General features: G+C 35.4%; 1 long non-coding RNA gene across 1 annotated transcript; it reads right to left on the bottom strand.

Moving 5' to 3' along the window:
• Nucleotides 1-1,892: 1,892 nt before the first annotated feature.
• LOC145205116 (uncharacterized) lies at nt 1,893-26,496 on the bottom strand. Its single transcript, XR_013853596.1, has 3 exons — nt 26,415-26,496; nt 22,430-22,515; nt 1,893-2,250 (listed from the first exon to the last, which is right to left on the bottom strand). It is a non-coding gene; the product is annotated as an uncharacterized LOC145205116 (long non-coding RNA).

Genomic DNA, 26,496 nt, shown 5'->3' with positions numbered 1-26,496 from the left:
CCAGTTTGAAACTGGAATATTCCGGCGAAAACCCACCCAAAACCGGATTTTTCTTCGATTTATTGATCCCCAAACATCGAAAAAACGGAAAGGCTGTAGCCTTAGGGTTTTTTCAAAAATCGGGTCAAAATTTTCGATTTTCAAAACCGGTTCAAACCGGTTTAGAGGTTCGGTAGGAGGCAGAAACCGGTCAAAACCAGTTTGAAACTGGAATATTCCGGCGAAAACCCACCCAAAACCGGATTTTTCTTCGATTTATTGACCCCCCCAAAAAAAAGCCTTAGGGTTTTTTCAAAAATCGGGTCAAAATTTTCGATTTTCAAAACCGTTTATACCAGTTATTCCTGCGAAAACCGTCTGTGCTTCAATTTTTTAGTCCCGAAAACCGAATTGGCTATGTGTTTGGTTTGGCGATAAACGTATGACAAAGAATGTGGATATTTACTTCCACAGGTGCTAAAAACAGCTTTACAACCTACTGATATAATAAAGTTGCCATTCCCTGCCTTTTCAATATTTTTTCTGCCTTAAATTCGTAGATGACTGAAAATTGGGGAAAATCTGTATTTGACGTGAGAGCGAGGTGCAAAAACAACCTATACGATGGACAACCACGTCTTTTTGTCCCACAAAAGAATAGCGATCTGCCCCTAACGTAGCATACGCATCTAAATTTAGAATGTAGGGAAACTACCATTATCACCAACCTTTTTTTCGCAGAGGAGCGGATAAACGATGATGTGCGAGGGCGGCATAATTCACAAAAAAGCACTTGTTCGATTTGTTTCAAACTTGGCCGCGAGTCGTTTTTATTCGGACCGCCTTTCTGCAATCTCATTTGTCTGGTGATGCGACTGTTAAACTGTATAGTTATTCATATCCACTGAGTAATACTACCATGCAGATTTTAGGAATTCAGGCGTAAAATCTGTGTCGGTAAATAACTTTTACGTGCACTTTTAATGTCCGAAAATTGGTATCTTGTAGCCTACAAGTTCCTAAGGTGGCCGACATTGCCTTGCTGGGGTGATTTAAAGAAGAGGGCAAATGCTTCATCACATAAATATGCACAACCTACTGTTTTTCTTCTATTTCAGCGAACAAGGATGTTTAAAGCGGTTTAAGTTTACTGATGTCTATGAAGTCACTTGCTTCGAGAAACGTATTTATTGAAATTTTCCTTAATTTGGACCACTCAGATATTGTAGGCCTACCATATTTCCATCCCTTAAAAGGAGGACACATTGTCGAAATGAACATAATAAATAATTTAAGCTCCCCCCCCCCAAAAAAAAATAAAAGCTTCAGACATACAATAGTTTGGATAAAGTTTGACGTTTATCACAACACAACATTAAAATAAGTTTGTATTTTGTGAGAAAAGGTAAACCTGTGTTCTTTAAAAAATAAGCTGAAGATCTATATTTGGCTGTTTTCAAAGACATAATTGTCACATATGTATTTGATAAATCAGAAATTTCTTAAAAAGGATGACAATTGGGCATGTTTTCGGAGGACAACTTGGTTTTTGTTAAAAAGGAGGACATGTCCTCCAAAAAGAGGACGTGCTGCAGTGCGTTTTAAGTATTTACGAATTCTGCCTTCTACTTTATTGCGTTTTACAACATCTTGCGCAGCTATTTCCGGTTTGGGCATAATATTTTGGCGCAATTGTGCTGATACGATTTGTTTCACCGGGCGAAATAACTCACCGTAATTTCCGCTTTGATTGGAAGATTCAACTGATAAATAAATACGCCTAGGCAAGGGATTTAGGGCGAGAAACGTATAAAGTAAACACACGTTTTGGCCAAATTGTATATGGGTAAAACACGCAGAAACACTGCCGGATTAAGGGTTTGCTGGCCTGTAGGCACTTTTTATAAGTGGTCCAAAAATCAGGGTTGCCAACTAAAAAATTAGAATTATCAGTGTCCTGGATCTTTTAAAGTGGCCTGGATTTTTGACTAGCCTGCGTAGGCACGTGCCTACTTTGCCTAATGGTTAATCCAGCACTGCGGCAAAAAGTGGGTTATTTATCTTTATAACTTACTCTAAGTTGTGTAAACGTGATTTTTGTTGGTAAAAATCCTACAGTCAAATGACTGCAGGCTGACTATTTTCAGAAATAACTATCCTGCCTAATATCACACTGGACACAGCGAAACGAAAAACAAAACAACACGGTAACATACACTCAAAACTGCATCCATGCAGTGCAATTTGCTGGTTCAATTCAAGGTAAAAAATCTGCAAAACAAAGTTTTAGTTAGTTGTGTATTTGCGTAGGCGGTTGGTTTGAGACAATATATATAGGCCTAGTGTAAGAAAGCCCCATTAACATATTTCACTTGGTGTAAATGTGCACCAAAAAAATATATGTTTATTTAGAATGACCCTGTTATAAATCATTATATGAAATGGTTGCTTTTTGCTGATTGTTCTCAACTCAAATCGCACCTGAATTGGTTATTGTGTTACACGTTTTAGAGATGAGACACTACATCAGGGGTGACCTATTTGGATGTAATGACAATTGAGATATATTGAGTTTATTTCGCTCGTTAAAACCTCGAATAATTCGATTAACCGGAATTTCGGGTGATTCGATTAACCGGAATTTCGGGTGATTTGATTAACCGGAATTTCGGGTGATTTGATTAACCGGATTTTCGGGATGATTCGATTAACCGGAATTTCGGGATGATTCGATTAACAGGAATTTCGGGTGATTTGATTAACCGGATTTTCGGGATGATTCGATTAACAGGAATTTCGGGTGATTCGATTAACCAGAACTTCGGATGATTCGATTAACCGGAATTTCGGGTGATTTGATTAACCGGATTTTCGGGATGATTCGATTAACAGGAATTTCGGGTGATTCGATTAACCGGAATTTCGGGATGATTCGATTAACAGGAATTTCGGGTGATTCGATTAACCGGAATTTCGGGATGATTCGATTAACAGGAATTTCGGGTGATTTGATTAACCGGATTTTCGGGATGATTCGATTAACAGGAATTTCGGGTGATTCGATTAACCGGAATTCGTGATGATTAGACTAACCGGAATCTCGGGTGATTCAATTAACCAGAATTTTGTTTGATTCAATTGACCGGAATTTCAGATGATTCGATTAACCGGAATTTCGGATGATTCGATTAACCGGAATTTCGGGTGATTCGATTAACCGGAACTTCGGGTGATTCGATTAACCGGATTTTCGGGATGATTCGATTAACAGGAATTTCGGGTGATTCGATTAACCGGAATTTCGGGATGATTCGATTAACAGGAATTTCGGGTGATTCGATTAACCGGAATTCGTGATGATTAGACTAACCGGAATCTCGGGTGATTCAATTAACCAGAATTTTGTTTGATTCAATTGACCGGAATTTCAGATGATTCGATTAACCGGAATTTCGGGTGATTTGATTAACCGGATTTTCGGGATGATTCGATTAACAGGAATTTCGGGTGATTCGATTAACCGGAATTCGTGATGATTAGACTAACCGGAATCTCGGGTGATTCAATTAACCAGAATTTTGTTTGATTCAATTGACCGGAATTTCAGATGATTCGATTAACCGGAATTTCGGATGATTCGATTAACCGGAATTTCGGGTGATTCGATTAACCGGAACTTCGGGTGATTCGATTAACCGGAATTTCGGATGATTCGATTAACCGGAATTTTGGTTGATTCGATTGACCGGAATCTCGGGTAATTCAATTAAACAGAATTTTGGTTGATTCGATTAACCGGAATTTCGGGTGATTCGAATCAACCGGAATTTCGGATGATTCGATTAACCGGAATTTCGGATGATTCGATTGACCGGAATCTCGGGTAATTCAATTAAACAGAATTTTGGTTGATTCGATTAACCGGAATTTCGGGTGATTCGAATCAACCGGAATTTCGGATGATTCGATTAACCGGATTTTTTGGGTCAAAATTTTTTTGTGATTTGATAAATCGGACAAGCGGCATAACAAGCTTACAGCCACGAGAACCAAGGTTCGCAGACACTTGTGTATGGAAATGCAACAGTAAGGTCGACACAAAATAAAGAAATGTATTCAATATGTCACAAGGCGGAGCAATTTGACTTAGGTAGGTTTGTCTGGACCTGCGTAACATACATAAGAATCTGACGTATCTATCTATTTCGGTAAGATGTGTAGGTACAATAAGTGCCGTAGGTGGTTACTTAGAAAACAACTCTTAATTCGTTAGACACGCAGCTCATCAGTTGTGCAATGTTGTAAAGTGAAGACTTTTCTGCATTATGGGTTTCCACCAAGGCTTTTTGGTCATCGTGGTCTTTTTAGGTTTGCAGAATTACAAAATTTGTGGTGAGTAATTTTATGTTTATTTTATTGTGTGTACAATTCTTCTTTTTGTTGTAGAGGCCCCTCCCCGCCTCAACATGTGACGACCGGCCGATAAAAACTTATCTTGTCGCCTCCATAAAACAAAAGGGCTTGTTTATCTCTCAATAAATAACTAAAAAGGTTCGAAACAACAACATAGTGCGAGGCAGGGCGATTTAATTGATTTTAACGTATTGGATTAATGTAAAAAAGAGAGATATGCAAACATTATCAAGAGGCCTAATCAAATATATCTAAGGTTAACGTAGTTTACAAGTACATAAACATAAATTTACGATACATAATGCATTTAGAAATACGTACAATAAAACACGCAATACATATTAAATGCGCACGAAGGACAGCGGTAGTTCTATCCCTTAGGGCCTACGTGGCTGTAAGGAAGTAATCGGTGTCTACCCCGAATTTTACTTCGTTTTTTTACCGTATTTTTTTAACGTAGGCTTGTATTTCTATTTTAAAATGATGATTTTATTGGACTACTTTATTTCAGGAGCTGACGCTTACAACGTTTCAGTGCATTTTGCCAATCCGTCCTTCCAGTGGGCGGTTGGTGTTTCAAATATTAGTTTCAATCTTTCTTTTACAAACTACGAACCAGACAATTATTGGTTCGTTTTGCTGAACATGTATAACAACTCATCCAGCTTTGTGAGTATGTTTGTAAGATTGGAAAATTACAATTCAGAGGTTTATCACAACTCACCTTTTGTCTGGCAATCAATTGAATCACCAAAGTCTTTATTCGCCCATTTTTTATTGACCAATGCCTCAGCATACGATGGATATGCTATCAATTTCACAATACGAGATATAAGGTCGTTGCGAACTTCGTTTCATTCAACTCCCAAACTCTCTTTTAAATGTAAGTTATGCGATTTTTTTATAAAAAAATCTAACGCAAGTTTGATTCAATCCTATTTGTGCGCAACATTTGTCCGCAGATTGTCCACACTTGACAAATTTGCACTATGTTTCAAACGATCAAGTTTTTGGCAGCATTGCTACTGTGCAATGCAACAACTCAGTGTTAACAAAACATTCTAACTTACAATAAAAGGTCGCACGAAAAAAATATTTTGCAACAGGTTTGCAAAATGGAATGAAACCGACTTGAAATGTTATGAAGGTAACAAAAATCAGTTCACCTTATTTTCGTGATTGTGTTTATGTCTTAAATTTTTTTTTAGGAACGTTTGTTGATTTAAACAACCCTGCTTACAATCAAACATTCAGGCAATACGCAAACATTTTGTTGTTTTGTGATCTCTTTAACTCCGATATGACAAGTGTATTGATGACATTTAATAATGTAACTTACTTTGGGCACAAGGTATATAGTTGTCTTATATAACAAACCTTACCATGATGTCACACTTAATTCATGTGTTTAGTTTGCGTGGGCAAATATAACTTTGACGTCATCGCACCACAATAGTCTTGTGACGTGTCAACAAACATCACGTGACAAACAACAGGTTACAACAAAATCAATAAAACTCAACGTACAATGTGAGTGGGCCGGTTTAAATACATTGTCATAAACATCGTATGCCATTAAGTATGATTTCTATCTCACAGTTCCACCTCAAATTCAAAACAACAGCTTTGTGTATTACAACGTGACCTTGTATCAGCAAAACTTTGTTGAAATAACTTTTCAATCAAACCCCGTATTGTCTGGATCAGATGCGGTAACCGGTTTTAAACAAGGTACAACTTTGTTTTTACTCCGACCAAATATATGTTTAGTCTAACCTAGTTTGACAAGAAGTGGGCTATTGAAGGTTTTTTTGTAGGACACATATTAACAATAACTATGTTTCAAGGTAAAAAAATTGACAACATGTACTATCTCACTGATGGGACTGAAAACAAAGTCATCATGAATTTTACGAACGTAAGTTTGAATTTTCATTTGTTAAAAAAAGTACAACCAGCTTTATGTTTCAAAACAGGTGACCGAGACACATCTGGGCGAATATTCTGTGGTTATAAAGTCGCCCAACCCTTTCAACGACATTTTCAAAACATGTGTGGGTTATAGGCGTGGAAGAATCGTCAAATGGTCACAACGGCAGCCAGTTAAACACATCAATTAATCATGAAGTTGACACATTTGACGAACAATCCCACACGGATTTTCCCGATACAAATCAAACAATCGTCAACACCGTAAATGACAATTCCCAAACAGTTATCGCACTCGCTGTGCTATTATGCTGTGTCAGCGTTATTGCCATGATTCTGGCAATTGCGATGGCGAGGCAGCGTTGTCATGGAGACAGAAGTCAAGGTTTGGGTTGTTTCGATGTTTTGTATTGTAAAACCGGCGTTTTTCTGTTAAATTCATGTCATTATATTTGCTTTAGAAAACCGTCCGCCAGTCTAGAAGTAACTGCATCCTGCTAATTGAAGCCATCAAGGGCTTTGTTTCAAATAAACTGTTACAACCTTGTGTGGAGTGTTAGCTGGAAGAAACCTGTAGTTGGGATTTGGCAGGCGCGTTTTTGATCCTAATTAGAAGTACCAGAGTGGACGTCTGTGCCCACCAGGAGCACCGAAGTAGACGTTACAATAACTTTTATATACGAGCATATATTTATTTTTAAATAAACCGTAAATGTACAACCGGAATAGGTAAGCAAATAGGAATTGTACGGTTTTAAATTGCGACATATCAAGTCTACAGCCACGAGAGACACAAGGTTTGCAAAAACAACGTAAATGTGTCAAGGTCGGCACACGGTGAAATAGGTCAATAACACATTTTTCGCGAATTTCATATAGACTAATGCATCAGCATACGATGGATATGCTATCAATTTCACCGCAAGAAACATATACGGGTTGTGGTTGGACGTTCATCCAACTCCTAAATTCTCGTTTAAATGTAAGTTAAGTAAATTTGCTCATGCGTTGCTTTGTCTCAAAAAAATCAAACATCAGATTCGTCCACAGATTCTCCACATTTGACAAATTTACACAACGTATCAAACGGTCAGTATATATCAATCGGTCAGCATTGTTACTGTGCAATGCAACAACTCAGTGTTAAAAAATTCTAAAGTAAAAGGTCGCAGGGAAAACTTAATTTGCAACAGGTTTGCACAATGGAACGAATCTGACTTAAAATGTTATGAAGGTAAAACAAGGTTACGTAATGTTTGTGGTTGTGTTTATGTCTTAAATTATTCTTTTATGAAGTTTTGTGGATTTGAACAACCCTGCTTACAAACAAACATTCAGGCAGTACTCAAACGTTTTGCTCTTTTGACAAACAACAGGTTGAAAATAGATCCATAAAACCCAACGTCCAATGTAAGTCGGCCAATTTTAAATACATTGTCATAAACATCGTATGTCATTATAATTTCTTAAAAGTAAGATTTCTATCTCACAGTTCAGCCTCAAATCCAAAACAACAGCTTCGTGTATTACAACTTGACATTGTATGAGGCGAGGCAGCGTTGTCATGGATACAAACGTCAAGGTTTGGGTTGTTTTGATGTTGAAATTTCAGTTTTATAAAAAAATCATGTGAGTTTTTTTCTCAGGTAATACAACTAATCAAAACATAAACCACATTTATTCTAATGAGGAAGCAGTTTCTGCAAACAGGTAATCAACATTATCTACAGACTTAACGCCCTCTACTTTCTATTATTGGATATTGTAATACAGTAAACCTCGGATAAACTGGATTTGGTTGATCCGAATCTTTGTATAATTTAAACAAAACTTGTGGTACTAACGATTTGAAATGTGGTAAGGCTTTAACTAATTAACATCGGTTAATCTGGATCTTTGCCTTTCCTGGATATTTTTTTGGTCAAAACGGGTCTGGATTAACCGAGGTTTACTGTAATTCTGCTTTTTGTAATAGCCTACGCTATACAGTGTATTGTATTGTCATTTTTTAAAGCTTAATGTTTGAAATAATTGTTTGGAAAACAATAACACATCGAACCCCGAGTGAACCTAAAGCCGTATTATTAACTGTAAACAAAAACAACTAACAATATAAATTTAAATTAATATGTCGTTGTTTTTCCAGACTCCAAGATACAAGACATCCAACAAGAAACCGATCCACTAATAAGAGTCAATACGAGAACATTCAACCTAACATGAACAAAGAAAGTTCCCCGTATGAGATTACACATTAATTTAAACCATGAGAGTCGGCACACATCCGCTTCGAACCAGTTTAAAGCAAGCATTACTTTTCGGTACAAGCAAGTTACCACCATGACATAACATGGCATCAACATGTTATATAAGAAATGTAGCAAACTTATACTGTGTGACATAGGGATGTTTTATTGCAATACGGTTTATCCAAGGAGTGATATAAGTTTTTATCCAACTTTAGGTAATGTGTTTGCGCGTCCTGATAATATTTTGTTACGAACCAGTATTTGCTGACCCTTGACCTAATTTTAAACCACCATCGATCTTAAACGTTTGAACATTTGTAAATATGTGTTATGCATGTTGTTGCTATTGTTTAAATGAAAAACTTTTGAATTTTGTGTGTGTAAATATTTGTTTTGTAAGCCAAGTGTTAAATGTTGTCATGTTTATGTTCTGGGAAGTTTTTCGGAAATACAAATGGAATTTAAAAACACTTACGCTCGATATAAGGATAAAATTAGCTGTTTTTAAAAGTGATTTGAAAATTAATTCGGACTAAAGCAATTGTCTTTCGCTTTTATACACAAAGACATAAAGGGTAATTTGAGATTTAAGAGGGTTCGGTAATTGCCTTTAGTTCCTTAGTGCTACTTACGTCGTAAATTTTGTTCCATACTAAGACGAAAAAAACAACAATTACACACCGTTTCGTCCAAATCACAAGAATAATTCAATCGACTGCCGAGGCTTCTCACAGGTGTTAGAAAGTGGTAAACTGCAGAGATCTAAAGCAGGGGTGGGGAACCCCTTAGTACCGCGGGCCGCATGAATTGCACAACATTTTCAGGCGGATTTGATTTTCTTTGCTGTCACATGATTGCAACAAACAAGGTTTATCACTTATTTCGACTAAAAACAAGAGTTTGTCAATTCTTTCTTGAACACCCTAGCTCCATTATACCGATCTGTCTTTTTTTCAAGAAAGTTACAATAAGGATTCACGCTAATAGCTCTAAAACCAATTTGAAACTAACGCCACGTGACAAATGATTTGTTACTGCAAGTAGAGTCAATCGAGTCAGTCACTATTACGTCACAAATATAGCAAGTGGTTGAAAGTGTGGCATTTTTATAAGTTTGGCGTTATAATGTGGAATGGGGGAGATTACCAGTAATGTCGAAGTCATTTGTACATAAACATTTTATTTTTTATGCTATGTTGCATACTGTACTTTAACAAATTTGTGACGGGGGCCACATTAAAAAGCAAGCGGGCCGCAGGTTCCCCACCCCTGATCTAAAGTATAATATTCGAAACTATAAATTAGCCGTAAAGGTACAATCCGAACAGGTAAGCAAATACGAATTGTATGGTTTTAAATAGTGACATAACATGCCTGTCACCACGAGACACAAAGTATGCAAAAGCTTATGTATGGAAACTGTAATGAGATATGGATGTAACAGTGCAGACTTAGGATAAAAAGATAACAAACAAAACACGACGCACCGTAACTTTTGGGTTCTCTACAGCAGGGGTCCGCAAATACTTTTTGACGCGACCCTAAAAAAATTGCTCTAAATTGTCGCGACCCAAGCATTTTGTTAGCATGTAAGTTTGTGGAAAATACTAAACAACTAAATAACAATATTAAGACCAGTATTATGCTACTGTCAGTTGATATTTTCACATAAAACAGTACGTAAACGAATGTATTTATTCTAACAAATGAGAACCGCATGCTTAAACTGGTGCAGTTGACTTATTGCGTTGTTACATTGACTGTATGTAACAGTTACGTAGTCATACGTAACAATGTAAAATTAATTAAAAGGTTGAAAAAAGCCGAAGTTTATTAATACTGTAGCTGTGATGCTTATATTCATGGGAAATTTAAAATATTTTGGGACCCAGACTGGAAGGTCTCACGACCCAAATTTGGGTCGCGACCCACTATTTGCGGACCCCTGCTCTAGAGCAATAACAAATTTATACAAATTAATAATCAAATTTTTTTGTGGTTAAAATATACTTTCGTAAAAAAACGTTAATTCAAAAGTTATTTTAACGCGCATATCTGTTTGTTTAAAACTTATATTTTTCACACACCGATTTATTTTGCGTGGGCTCGTCTGGACCTGCGTAGTATAGTATTACGATATAAATAAGAAACTGACGTACCTATCTATTTCGGTAAGATGTGTTACAATGCGTGGTGGTTACTCAGAAAACAAGCTCTTCATTAGACTTACAGTATATCACTTGTGCATTGTTGTGTGGTGAAGACTTATCTACATTATGTGTTGGTATCAAGGCTTATTGATCATCGTGGTCCTATTGGTTTTGCCGAATAACAAAATTTGCGGTAAGAAATTTTAATTATTTTATTTATGTGCACAACTTTATTGTAATTGAGTTTTGTTAAAGTGGCAAATTGCCAAAATTGATTGGTTGCTATTTTCGAAATAAGTTTTGTGAAACAAATAGGATGCTTGAATGTGATTACATCATTTCAGGGTCTGACGCTCGCAACTTTTTGGTGCATTTTGACAATCCATCCCTCAAATGGGCAGTTGGTGTCTCCAATATTAGTTTCAGTCTTTCTCTTACAAACTCCCAACAAGACAGTATCTGGGCCATTTCGCTGAACATGTATTACAACTCATCCAGCCTTGTGTCTAGGATTTTCATATTCGAAAACAACGTTTCAAAGGTTTATCGCAACCCCCCTTTTGTCTTGCAATCAACCCAATCACCAAACTCTTATTTTGCAATATTTTTATTGACTAATGCATCAGCATACGATGGATATTCTATCAATTTCACAGTAAGAACCGGGTTGCGGTCGTTTGTTCATTCAACTCATAAACTCTCGTTTAAATGTAAGTTCGGTAAACATTCTACTTTTTCAAACATTATTTTCTAAAAAATATTTTACTTGAGTGTTATTTGGTACAATTGATGCAACATTTGTCTACAGATTGTCCACACTTGAAAAATTTGCACTATGTATCAAAAGGTCGAAGTTTTAACAACACTGCTACTGTGCAATGCAACAACTCAGTGTTTATAGAAAATTCTACAGTAAAAGGACGCAGAGAAAATATATTTTGCAACAGGTTTGCAAAATGGAATGAAACCGATTTGAAATGTTATGAAGGTAACAAAAATCAGTTCACCTTAGTTTCGTGATTGTGTTTATGTCTTAAATTTTTTTTAGGAAACTTTGTGGATTTAAACAACCCTGCTTACAACCAAACATTCAGGCAATACGAAAGCGTGCTGCTGTTTTGTGATCTTTTTCACTCCGATGTGACAAGCATATTAATGACATTTAATAATATAACTTACTTTGGGCATGAGGTATCTTAGTTGTATTATAAAACAAACCTTACTATGGTGTCACGATTATTTGATGTGTTTAGTTTGCGTGGGCAAATATCACTGTGGCGTCATCGCACCACAATAGCCTCGTGACGTGTCAACAAACGTCACGTGACAAACAACAGGTTGAAACTAAATCGGTAAAACTTAACGTCCAATGTAAGTAGGTCGTTTTAAAATACATTGCCATAAACATCGTATGCCATTACGTATGATTTCTATTTTACAGTTCCACCTCAAATTCGAAACAACAGTTTCGTGTATTACAACTTGACCTTGTATCAGCAAAATTATGTTGAATACACTTTCCAGTCAAACCCCGCATTGTCTGGATCAGATGCAGTAACCGGTTTTAAACAAGGTACGACTTCGTTTTTACTCCGACCAAATAAATATTTAGTGACTAAACTTTAGTACATTGTAATGGGACAAGAAGTTGGCTATTGATGGTTTTTGCAGGACACATATTAACAACAACTATGTTTTCAGGTAAAAAAGTTAACAACATGTACTATCTGACTGATGGGATTGAAAACAAAGTCTTTATGCATTTTACAAACGTAAGTTTTTCAAAAAATTGATTTCTTTTTTACAAAAAGGCATCAATAACCAGCTTTATGTTTCAAAACAGGTGACCGAGACACAACTGGGCAAATATTCTGTGGTTATAAAGTCCCCGAAACCTTTCAATGACACTTTCAAAGTGCATGTGTGGGTTATAGGTGTCAAAGAACTGTCAAATAATACTAATGAAAATCATCAGTCTAACAAACCAATCAATTATGAAGTTAACACATTGAGCACATTTGACAATTCCCAAACGGTTATCGCACTTCTTGTGCTATTATGCTGTGTCAGCGTTATTGCCATGACTCTGGCAATTATGATGGCGAAGCAGCGTTGTCATGGAGACAAAAGTCAAGGTTTGGATTGTTTTGATGCTTAAGTTTCAGTTTGATAAAAAAATCATGTGATTGGTTCTTAGATAAAGCAACAAATCAAAACACAAATCACATTTATTCTAATGAGGAGGCAGTTTCTGCAAACAGGTAGAGTATTATTATCTTCAAACTTTACGCCTTCTACTTTCTTTTTATTGGGTATTGTAATGCAGTAAACCTCTGTTAAACTGGATTCGATTGATCCGAATCTTCGTATAATTTAGACAAAACTTGAAGTACAAATGATTTGAAATGTGGGAAAGCTTTAACTAATCGACATCGGTTCATCCGGTTCTTCGCCTAATTCGGACAATGTTTTTCGTCCAAACTGGCCTGGACTAATGGAAGTTTACTCTAATTAATATGTAAATAATAACTTATGTTTAATATAGCGATATATAATGCGCTGTATTTGCAAGTTTAAAAAACTACAATGTTTGGTATGATCGTTTGGAAAACAGTAACATAATGAACCTCGCGTGAACCAAAACCCGTGTTTCCGGAAATCAATTGTAAAATAACAACTAACAGTACAAATTTGAATGAAAATGTTTTCAGGCTCCAAAACACAAGACATTCAGCAAGGAACCGATCCACTAATAAGAGTCAATATGAGAATATTCAACCTAACATGACTGTAGAAAGTTCTCCGTATGAGATTACACATTAATATAAACCATGAGTGAAAATTCTTTGCTACGAACCAGTTTAAGACAAACATATCTTTCGGTACAAGCAAATTATCAACACGTCACCATGAAATATCATGCTTTAACATGGTTTAATGTAGCCAACTTATACTGTGAAACAGGTGTATTTTATCTCAAAAAGGGTTTCTCCAAGGAGTGATAATATTATGTTCAGACAGCTTCATGTTATATGTTTGCGCGTTCTGATAATTATTTTTTATAGTTTTAAACCACCATCGATCTTAAACGGTTGAAAGTTGTGTGTACCATTGTATGTTGTTGCTACTGTTTACACGAACACTTTTGTATTTTAACGTGTAAGATTTTATTTCCGTAAATATGTGTTTTATAAGCCAAGTGTTAGATTTTGTCATGTTCATGTCTTGCTAAGTTTTTTGAATGTGATTTGTCGAAGTCATAAACAAGGATAATAAGCGGTAAAAAATAACAATCAGAGCAGGTAAATACGAATTGTATAGTTTTAAATCGCAGCATAACAAGCATACAGCCACGAGACACAAGGTTTCCAGACACCTTTATATGGAAATACCGAAAGATCGACACATAATGAAGAAATGTTTTTTAATATATCACAATACCTGCAAAGACTAAAATGCAATAATTTTGATATTTTACATGTAAAAAAACACAATTGTAACGAGTTGGGCGATTATAGTCAAAAATTTGTCAAAATTTATGACATAGGTCAAAAATTGTCAAAATTGTTTACAAAGTCAAAAATTGTTTACAAACTGCATGGTCGTGGTGTCGTAGAGGTTGCACTGTCAGTGAACTTTCATTTTTCACCTTGTAGCCTACTTTATACTATTGTAAATGGCCCGTTGTCTACTTGTTGTGAATCACAAATCATTATGTGAAATAGTTAGGTTGATATGGTGTGATGCTCAACACCTCAAAACATGTAAAAATTTTGGTAGGTCCCAAGTCACTTTACGGCAGCTGCAGGTTAAGTGCAGCTCTTGCTTCGGTTTAAATGTAGATACTTCATGTATCTTTAGTTTAGACAAAGTCTTAGCTGCAGTTTTTTGGTAGTGATTTTTGATTAGCTCATTTCCCTTTTCAGAATAGGTTAGGTCTGTGTTCAATTTTTTGCCCTTCTGTTAGACTTTTGGACATTCTTTCGCTTTAGTTAGATTAGCTTACAGCCATATTTTAATTTTTTGTACAATAATGCGTAATTTAACCACATGTGTTCTTTACACGTCAAAATTTGTCCCCCAAAAAAGTTTTTTAATGTCAAAATTTTCAATTTTTAGGTCAAAAAAATAATCGCCCTAGTAATTAGACATGGATGTAACGGTGAAGACTTACAAACATAACAAACAAAACACGACACACCGAAACTTTTGGGTTATAAAGACAAATTTACACAAATTAACAGTCAAATGATTTTTGGTTAAACTATACTTATGTGTAAAAGCGTTTATTAAAAGTTATGTTAACGCGCATATCTGTTAAAACTTCTTTTTTACACCACGGTTTATTATGCGTAGGTCCAACTGGGTGTGTATATTCATAACGTATACATGGTGATGCTGACAGGAAACTGACGCCTCTTTCTATTTCGCCAAGACGTGTAGGTGCAACTGGTGTAGGTGGGTGCTTAGAAAACAAAATCTCTACAATAGACTTACAGTACATCACTTGTTCATTGTTGTGTAGTGAAGACTTTTCTGCATTATGGGTTTCTATCAAGGCGTATTGATCATCGTGGTGTTTTTGGTTATTCGGAATTACAAAACTTGCGGTAAGAAATTCTGAAGTTTTTTAATTGTGTGCACAACTTTACTGTAATTGAATTTTGTAAAAGTAGCAAATTGCCAAAATGATTGGCTGGTGTTTACAAAATCGGTTTTGCGAAAAAATGTGCTGCTCAAATATGACTACGTTATTTCAGGGGCTGACGCATCAAACCTTACAGCGCAGTTTGACAATCCATCCTTCCAATGGGCGGTTGGTGTCTCAAATATTAGTTTTAATCTGAGGTTAACAAACTACGAACAATACAGTCGTTGGACAATTTGCTTGCGCATGTATTACAAAAAATCCAGCTTTGAGATGGTGTCTGTCACAATACAAAACAACTATTCAACGGTTAATCACAACCCACTTTTTGCATTGCAATCAACAGTCCAATCGTCAAACTCTTTTTTGGCAAATTTTGTTTTGACTAATGCATCAGCATACGTTGGATACCATTTTCAGGTACAAACAACAACCGGAAGGCAGGCGTCGGTTCGCACAACACCTAAACTCTCGTTTAAATGTAAGTTAAGTAAACAATCAACTTTTTCACATGCTGCTTTTCAGTAAAAATCTAACGTAAGTAAGGTTTAAATACCATTTGTGCAACATTTGTCCACAGTTTGTCCATACTTGACAAATTTGCATTATGTATCAAACGGTCGAAGATTTGGCAGCACTGCTACTGTGCAATGCAACAAAACGGTGTTTATAGAAAATTCTACAGTAAAAGGTCGCATGGAAAACTTAATTTGCAACAGGTTTGCAAAATGGAATGAAACCGACTTAAAATGTTATGAAGGTAACAAAAATTAGTTCACCTTATTTTCGTGAAGGGGTTAATGTTTCAAATTATTCTTTTAGGAAACTTTGTTGATTTAAACAACCCTGCTTGCAATCAAACAGTCAGGCAAAACACAAGTGTGTTGTTTTTTTGCGATCTTTTTGACTCTAATATGATAAGAATAGTTATAAAATCAAAAACTATTACTTACATTAGAGACAAGGTATGTTAGTTGTCTTACAAAACAGAGTGCACTATGATGTCATAATTATTTGATGTGTTTAGTTTGCGTGGGCAAATATCACCGTGACGTCATCGTACCATGGCAGCCTCGTGATGTGTCAACAAACATCACGTGACAAACAACAGGTTGGAACAAAATCAATAAAACTCAACGTCCAGTGTGAGTGGGCGAATTTTAAAAACATTGCCATAAACATCGTATATGTTCTTATGATTTCTATCTTACAGTCCCACCTCAAATTCGAAACAACAGCTTCGTGTATTACAACGTGACCTTGTATCAGAAAAACTATGTTGAAATAACTTTTAAGTCAAACCCTGCATTGTCTGAATCAGATGCAGCAACCGGTTTTAAACAAGGTAAAGATTTTTTGCTCGAATAGGTTTAGATCAACCTACTAGGACAAGAAATGGGCTATTGGCGGCAATATTGCAGAACACATATTAACATTAACTATTTTATCTTTAGGCAAAAGAATTAACAACATTTACTATCTGACTGATGGGATTGAAAATAAAGTTTTCATACACTTTGCAAACGTAAGTTTTTGAACTTCAGTTCTTTTTCACAGAAAAGCACAATAACCAGTTTTGTTTTTAAAACAGTTGACCAAATCACAACTGGACGAATATTCTGTGGTTATAAAGTCGCCTAAACCCTTTAACGAGACTTTCAAAGTGCATGTGTGGGTTTTTGGTGTTGAAGAACTCTCAAATAATATTAACGACAATCATCAGTGTAATAAATCAGTTATTCATGCAGTTAACGCATTTGGGGAACAATTCCAAACGGTCATCGCACTTATTGCGCTATTATGCTGTGTCAGCGTTATTGCCATGACTCTGGCTATTATGATGGCGAGGCAGCGTTTTCATGGAAACAAAAGTCAAGGTTTGGGTTGTTTTGATATTTAAGTTTCAGTTTGATAAAAAATATGTGATTTTTTATCAGATAAAGTAACAAATCAAAACACAAATCACATTTATTCTAATGAGGAAGCAGTTTCTGCAAACAGGTAATTAATATCATCTACAGACTTAACAACACCTACTTTCTTTTATTGGTTATTGTAATGCAGTAAACATCACTTAAACTATGTTCGGTTAATCCGAATCTTCGTATAATTAATACAAAATTTGAGGTACAAATGATTTGAAAGTGGCAAGGCTTTAAATATTCGATATCGGGAACATTTTTTGGAAGTATTAGCTGTAAACAACTAACAAGCTAAATTAAAGTTCATCTGTGATTTTTTCAGACTCCAAGATAAACAACAACTTGCAAGGAACCGATCCACTAATAAGAGTCAATATGAGAATATTCAACCTAACATGAATAGAGAAAGTTCCCCGTATGAGATTACACATTAATTTGAACGATGAGAGAAACGTCTTTGATACGAACCAGTTTAAGACAACTTATACTGCGAGACATTGTCAATCACAGTGAGGACATCTCCAATAAGTGATAGTAGTTATGTTCAGTCAACTTCATGTTATGTGTTTGTGCGTTTCGAAAATAATTTTGTTACAAATCGGTATTTGCCGACTCTTGACCTAATTTTAAACCCCAACTTTCTTAAACGTTTGAAAATTGTAAATATGTACCATTTTATGTTGTTGCTAATATTCAATGAAACTTTTGAGTTCTATATGAGAGACTTTTTTCACGGAAATGTGTATATTATAAGCCAGGTTAGATTTTGTCATGTTTTTGTTCAAAAAAAATTTTCGAAAATAAAAATAACATTTACAAACACATCCGCTAGAAATGCTCGCCTGGCGTTTTTGAAAGTGAAATTTAAGTGAATTCGGACTAAAGTAAATTGTCACCCGTTCTTATATCAAGGCAATTGGGGCATTTTGAGATCTATGAGGTTTTGGTAATTTTATGTTTTAGTGCCTTACTGCTAACTATGTCGAAAGTTTAGTACCTACCAACACAAATAAAAACAATTACACAGCTTTTGGTCCAAATCAAAAAGGAATAGTTCAATTGATAGCCAAGGCTTGTCACAGGTGTCAAAAAGTGGTGAACTGCAGAAATGTAAACTATAAATAGGAAGATATAAATAAGCCATAATATACAATCAGAATAGGTAAGCAAATAAGAAATGTAAATAACGACATAACAAGTCTACAGCCAGGGAGACACCTGGATTACAAACGTTTGTATATGGAAATGCGACAAGGTCGACACAAGGTGCACAATATAAACTTAAAAGCAGGTGCGCCTGACCCATTTACAGACATGATAAACTTTGATTGGGATTTGTCCCCGGAAAAGTCCTGGGTTCGAACGCCGTGAAAAAAATACTGTAATTGTGGTATTTTTAAATTTTAAAATAACTGTAAAAATTAAAGCGCATATCATTTAAAACATATATATTTTTCTCCGGGTTTATTACGCGTAGGTTTCAACTGGGTCTGCATAGTAAAGACGTATCGCGATGTCGATAAGAAACTGACGTACATCTTTCTATTTCGATAATATAGGTTAAGGTAGGTGCAATAGGCGGAGGTGGCATATTCACCTCCAGTTCAATATAAAACAAGCAGTTCATTATATTTACAGCATATCAGTTGTGCGTTGTTGTGTAGCAAAGTCTTTTCTGCATTATGGGTTGTTATCAAGCCTTATTATTCATCGTGATCTTTTTGGTTTTGCAGAATTACAAAACTTGTGGTAAGAAATTGTCTATTATTTTGTTTATGTGCACTATATTGTAAATATTTTTTTGTTAAACTGGCAAATGGCAAAACAAATTGGCTAAAATGTTTTCAAAAAAAGTTTTGTGACCAAAGTGTGATAATTTCATGAAATTTTGTTATTTCAGGCGTTGACTTTCGCAACTTTTCAGTGGAGTTTGCAAATCCATCCTTTCAGTGGGCAGTTGGTGTCTCAAATATTAGTTTTAATCTGTCTTTTACAAACTATGTACCAGACCGGCGTTGGTACATTTTCATGGAAATGTACTGCAACAAATCCAGCTTTGAGCTTGGATATGCCACTTTAGAAAACAACGTTTCAAAGGTTTCTCATAGCCCACCCCTGCTCTTGCAATCAACAAACCAATCATCAAACTCATTTTTTGCAAATTTTGTTTTAAATAATGCATCAGCATACGATGGATATGCTATGAATTTCACAGTACAAACAAAAGGGAAAGGAGAATTGGTTTACATCAATCGCAAACTCTCTTTTAAATGTAAGTTAAGTAAACAATTAACTTTTATCACATGATAGTTTTCATAAGAACTTGATGCAAACACAATAATTTGAAAATCAAATTTGTTCACAGATTGTCAACACTCGGCCAATCTAAGTTCAATTTTTTCAAACGGTCGGAGTTTTAAAAACACTGCCACTGTACAATGCAACAACTCAGTGTTTCTAGAAAGTTCTACAGTAAAAGGTCGCACAGAAAACTTATTTTGCAACAGGTTTGCACAATGGAACGAATCTGACTTACAATGTTATGAAGGTAAAACAAGGTTACCTAATGTTTGTGGTTGTGTTTATGTCTTAAATTATTCTTTTAGGAAACTTCGTGGATTTGAACAACCCTGCTTACAACCAAACATTCGGGCAAAACACAAGCGTTTTGTTATTTTGCGATCTGTTTAACTCCGATATGACAAGCGTATTTGTGACATTTAATAATGTAACTTACTTTGGACACGAGGTATCTTAGTTGTCTTACACAACAAACCATACTTATGTCACAATTTTTCGATGTGTTTAGTTTGCGTGGGCAAATATCACTGTGACGTCATCGCACCATAATAGCCTCGTGATGTGTCACCAAACGTCACGTGACAAACAACAGGTTAAATCGATAAAACTCAACGTCCAATGTGAGTGGGCCGTTTTGAAATACATTGCCATAAACATCGCATGTCATTAAGTCTGATTTCTATCTTACAGTTCCACCTCAAATTCGAAACAACAGCTTCGTGTATTACAACGTGACCTTGTATCAACAAAATTTTGTTCAAATAACTTTTCAGTCAAACCCCGCATTATCTGGATCAGATGCAGTAACCGGTTTTAAACAAGGTACAACTTCGTGTTAACGTTGTACAGATATTTCCGGCTTGGTGATTGTTTTAATGCAATTGTGTCGCTATGTTGTCTTTCACAAAGCGAAATAAACTCAACTCAACTCAACTCAACTTCGACCACGTTTGATCCATCTTAATTGATCAATAAGTAGCTATTCGTGGTTTTTGCAAGACATATATTAACCTCAAATACGTTTTCAGGTAAAACAATTGACAACATTTACTATCTGACTGATGGGACTGAAAACAAAGTCATTATGCATTTTACAAACGTAAGTTTTTTAGTTTCAAATTCTTTTCACAAAAAAGCATAACCAGCTTCATCTTTTTTGAAACAGGTGACTGAGACACACCTGGGCGAATATTCTGTGGTTATAAAGTCGCCCAAACCTTTCAACGACACTTTTAAAGTGCATGTGTGGGTTATAGGTGTCGAAGAACTGTCAAATGGTCACAACGGCAGCCAGTCAAACACATCAATTAATCATGAAGAAATCAATCAAACATTTGACGAACAATCCCACACGGATTTCCCCTGATTCAATCAAACAAGCGTCAACACCCTAAATGAAAATTCCCAAACAGTTATCGCACTTCTTGTGCTATTATGCTGTGTCAGCGTTATTGCCATGACTTTGGCAATTATGATGGCGAGGCAGCGTTGTCATGGATACAAAAGTCAAGGTTTGGGCTGTTTTGATGTTTAAATTTCAGTTTGATAAAAAAATCCGTTGGTTTGTTTCTTAGATAAAGCAACAAATCAAAACACAAATCACATTTATTCTAATGAGGAAGCAGTTTCTGCAAACAGGTAAAGTATTATTATCTTTAGACTTAACGTCTCCTACTTTTTGGTTGCGTATTGTAATACAGTAAGCCTCGGTTAAACTGGATTCGGTTAATCCGAATCTTCGGAAATTTATACAAAACTTGAGGTACAAATGATATAAAATGTGGGAAGACTTGAACTAATCGACATCGGTTTATCCGGACAATTTTGTTCTATACGGGCCTGGATTAACCGAGGTTTATTGTAATTATATTTGATATAGTGTGCTATATTTGCTTTTCAAAATCTCATTTGAAAAAAAATCGTTTGGAAAACAGTATTACATATAAAATCCCGCGAAACCTAACATCATATTTTTAGACATTAGCTGTAAACAAAACAACTAACAAGCGAAATTGAAGTTCATCTGTAATTTTTTTCAGACTCCAAGATAAACATCATCTTGCAAGGAACCGATCAACCAATAAGAGTCAATACGAGAATATTCAACCTAACATGAATAGAGAAAGTTCTCCGTATGAGATTACACATTAAGTTAAACCATAAAAGTCGGCAAGCTTCCGCTACGAACCAATTTAGAACGAACATCACTTTTGGTACAAGCAAATTATCAAACGTAACCATGACATAACATGGCTTCAACACGGTGTAACAGAAATGTATCCAACTTATACTGTGAGACATAAGAATGTTTTCAATTAGACATCAATTAAAATTTATTTAAGAAGTGATAGTGGTTATATTCAACCTACTTTATGTGATGCGTTTGTGCGTTTCGATAATAATTTTGGTTTGTTATGAAACGGTGTTTGCTGTCCCTTTTCAACCTTTATGATTTTTTGAACAATTGGACATTGTAAATATAAACCATACTACGTTGTTGCTATTGTTGAAATCAAAACTTTTGTATTCATAAGTAAAAGGCTATTATTTTGATGGAAACGTGTGTTTTATAAGCCATCAGATTTGATCATGTTCTGGGAAGTTTTTGGTAATAATTATAGGATTTACAAACATTTCCGCTGGATATAATTGCAAGATTGGCTTGTGGAATTTGAATTTAAGATTAATTCGTTCTAAAGTAGGTTGTCATCCGTTTCTATATGAAGGCATTTAGGGCACCGTGAGATTTACGACGTTTCGGTAATTTCCTTAAGTTTCCTATTGCTAACTATGTCGTAAGTTTAGTACCGACCAACACAAATAAAAACAATTACACACCTTTTGGTCCAAATCACGAGAATAATTCAATCGATTGCCGAGGCGTGTCACAGGTGTTAGAAAGTGGTGAACTGCACAGATTTAAACTATAAAACAAGAATCTATAAATCTATAAATTATAAAACAAGAAGCTGTAAGTAAGCCGTAATATACCATCAGAATAGGTAAGCAAATGCTAATTTTATAGATTTAAATAGCGACATAACAAGCCCACAGCCACGAGAGACACAAGGTTTGCAAACGTTTATAAATGTTTAAAAAAATGCGACTGTTATTTTGACCTTTAAAAAATTAAGGTCAAAATAACAGTAATGAAATATGGCTATAACAGGGCAGACTTTCAAGCAAAACACGACGCACCAAAACTTTTGGGTTCTAGAACAAAGACAAATGTACACAAATTAATAATCAAACGTTTTGTAGTTAAACTATACTTTTGTGTAACAGCGTTTATTAAAAGTTATGTTAACGTTACACCACGGTTTGTTATGCGTAGGTCCAACTGGGCCTGTATATTTATAACGTATTGTGATGCCGATAGGAAACTGACTCCTCTTTCTATTTCGATGTATAGGTGCAATTGGTGTAGGCGGGTGCTTAGAAAACAAAATCTCTACAATAGACTTACAGTATATCACTTGTTCCTTGTTGTGTAGTGAAGATTTTTCTGCATTATGGGTTTCTATCAATGCTTATTGATCATCGTGGTGTTTTTGGTTTTTCGGAATTACAAAACTTGCGGTGAGAAATATTGAAATTATTTTATTTGTGTGCAAAAAAAAATTATACAACTTTAATGTAATTGATTTTTTTTTAAAGTAGCAAATTGCCAAAATGATTGGCTGGTGTTTACAAAATAGGTTTTGCGAAAGAATGTGCTGCTCAAATATGACTACGTTATTTGAGGGGCTGACGCTGCAAACCTTACAGCGCAGTTTGACAATCCATCCTTCCAATGGGCGGTTGGTGTCTCAAATATTAGTTTTAATCTGAGGTTAACAAACTACGACAGTCGTTGGACAATTTGCTTGCGCATGTATTACAAAATATTCATCTTTGAGATGGTGTCTGTCACAATACAAAACAACTATTCAACGGTTAATCACAACCCACCATTTTCATTCCAATCAACAGTCCAATCGTCAAACTCTTTTTTGGCAAATTTTGTTTTGACTAATGCATCAGCATACGTTGGATACCATTTTCAGGTACAAACAACAACCGGAAGGCAGGCGTCGGTTCGCACAACACCTAAACTCTCGTTTAAATGTAAGTTAAGTAAACAATCAACTTTTTCACATGCTGCTTTTCAGTAAAAATCTAACGTAAGTAAGGTTTAAATACCATTTGTGCAACATTTGTCCACAGTTTGTCCATACTTGACAAATTTGCATTATGTATCAAACGGTCGAAGATTTGGCAGCACTGCTACTGTGCAATGCAACAAAACGGTGTTTATAGAAAATTTTACAGTAAAAGGTCGCATGGAAAACTTAATTTGCAACAGGTTTGCAAAATGGAATGAAACCGACTTAAAATGTTATGAAGGTAACAAAAATTAGTTCACCTTATTTTCGTGAAGGGGTTAATGTTTCAAATTATTCTTTTAGGAAACTTTGTTGATTTAAACAACGCTACTTTCCATCAAACAGTCAGGCAAAACGCAAGTGTCTTGTTTTTTTGCGATCTTTTTGACTCTAATATGAATAGTTATGAGATCAAAAACTACTACTTACATTGGACAAAGGGTATGTTGGTTGTCTTACCAAACAGATCTTACTATGGTTTCACATTTATTTGATGTCTTTAGTTTGCGTGGGCAAATATTACTGTGACGTCATCGCACCACAACAGCCTCGTGACCTGTCAGCTAACATCACGTGACAACCAACAGGTTGAAACTAAATCGATAAAACTCAACGTCCAATGTGAGTGGGCCGGTTTAAATACATTGCCATAAACATCGTATGCCGTCATCGTATGATTTCTATCTTGCAGTTCCACCTCAATTACGTAACAACAGCTTCGTGTATCACAACGTGAACTTGTATCAGCAAAATTATGTTGAAGTAACTTTTCAGTCAAACCCCGTATTATCTGGATCAGATGCAGTAACCGGTTTTAAACAAGGTAAAGAAAAATATTTTTGCTCGAGCCTCGTTCAATCTAACCTAATAGATCAAAAAGGAGACTATTCGTGGTTTCTGCAAGTCAAATACTAACATTAAACATTTTTTAGGTGAAAAAATAAGCAACATTTACTACCTGACTAATGGGATTGAAAACAAAGTTTTCATACATTTTACAAACGTAAGTTTTGGAATATCAATTTCTTTTCACAGAAAAACATAACAAGCTATATCTTTCAAAACAGGTAACCGAGACACACTTGGGCGAATAGTCTGTGGTTATAAAGTCACCGAAACCGTTTAACGACACTTTCAAAGTACACGTGTGGGTTATAAGCGTCTGGGAACTGCCAAATAATACTAATGCCAATCATCAGTGCAACAAATCAATTATTTATGGAGTACACACATTTGACTATTCCCAAACAGTTATCGCACTTCTTGTGCTATTATGCTGTGTCAGCGTTATTGCCATGACTCTGGCAACTATGGTGGCGAGGCAGCGTTGTCATGGATACAAAAGTCAAGGTTTGGGTTGTTTCGGTGTTTAAATTTCATATTTATCAAAAATTATGTAATTTCTTTTCAGATAAAGAAACAAATCAAAACATAAATCACATTTATTCTAATGAGGAAGCCGTTTCTGCAAACAGGTAATGCATTATTATCCACAGACTTAACGCCCTCTACTTTCTATTATTGGGTATTGTAATGCAGTAAACCTCGGTTAAACTGGATTCGATTAAACCGAATCTTCGTATAATTTAAACAAACTTGAGGTACAAATGATTTGAAATGTGGTAAGGCTTTAAATAATCAACATTGGTTTATCCGGACAAACTTTTTGGTCAAAACGGGTCTGGATTAACTGAGGTTTACTGAAATGGTATTTTATATAGTGCCCTATATAGTGTGCTGTATTTGCAAGAATCCAATGTTTGAAATAATCGTTTGAAAACAGTAACATATAAATAAACTTAAAACCGTATATTTCCAGAAATTAGTGGTAAACAAAACAACTAACAAGCTAAATTTGAGTTTAATTTGTTTTTTCAGGCAGCAACAAGATAAACAACATCCAGCAAGGAACCGATCAACCAATAAGAGTCAATACGAGAACATCCAACCTAACATGAACAGAGAAAGTTCTCGAGATATCACATTAATTCGAACCATGAGAGTTCTTTCCGCTACGAACCAGTTTAAGACAAACATCACTTTCGGTACAAGCAAATTATCAACACGTAACCATAACATAACATGGCATCAACAGGGTGTAACAGAAATGTATCCAACTTATACTGTGAGACATAGGAATGTTTTCAATTAGACATCAATTAGAGTTTCTTTGAGGAGTGATAGTGGTTATATTCAACCTACTTTATGTGATGCGCTTGTGCGTTTCGATAATATTTTTGGTTTGTTATAAAACGGTGTTTGCTGTTCCTTTTCAACCTTTATGATTTTAAACAATTGAACATTGTAAATATAAACCATACTATGTTGTTGCTATTGGTTGAAAGAAAACTTTTGTATTCTTAAGTGAATGGCTTTTATTTTGATGGAAACGTGTGTTTTATAAGCCATCAGATTTGATCATGTTCTGAGAAGTTTTTTGGAAATAATTGTAGGATTTAAAAGCACTTTCTCCAGATATAAGTGCAAGATTAGCTTTTTTAAGGTAAATTTAAGATTAATTCGTACCAAAGTAGGTTATCGTCCGTTTCTGTATGAAGGCATTTTTAAATTTAGGGCACCGTGAGATTTACGACGTTTCGGTAATTTTCTTTAGTGCCTTACTGCTGCATATGTCGTAAGTTTAGTACCAACTAAGACAAATAAAAACAATTAAATACCTTTTGGTCCAAATCAAAAACGAACAATTTAATCGAGTGCCGAGGCTTGTCACAGGTGTCAAGAAGTGGTGAACCGCAGAGA

The sequence above is a fragment of the Phallusia mammillata genome, chromosome 8 (genome assembly GCF_965637545.1).
Source record: "Phallusia mammillata chromosome 8, kaPhaMamm4.hap1.1, whole genome shotgun sequence".
Lineage (NCBI taxonomy): Eukaryota > Metazoa > Chordata > Ascidiacea > Phlebobranchia > Ascidiidae > Phallusia > Phallusia mammillata.
The sequence above is the reverse complement of the archived record's forward strand: the minus strand, read 5'-3'. Positions and strand labels throughout refer to the sequence as shown.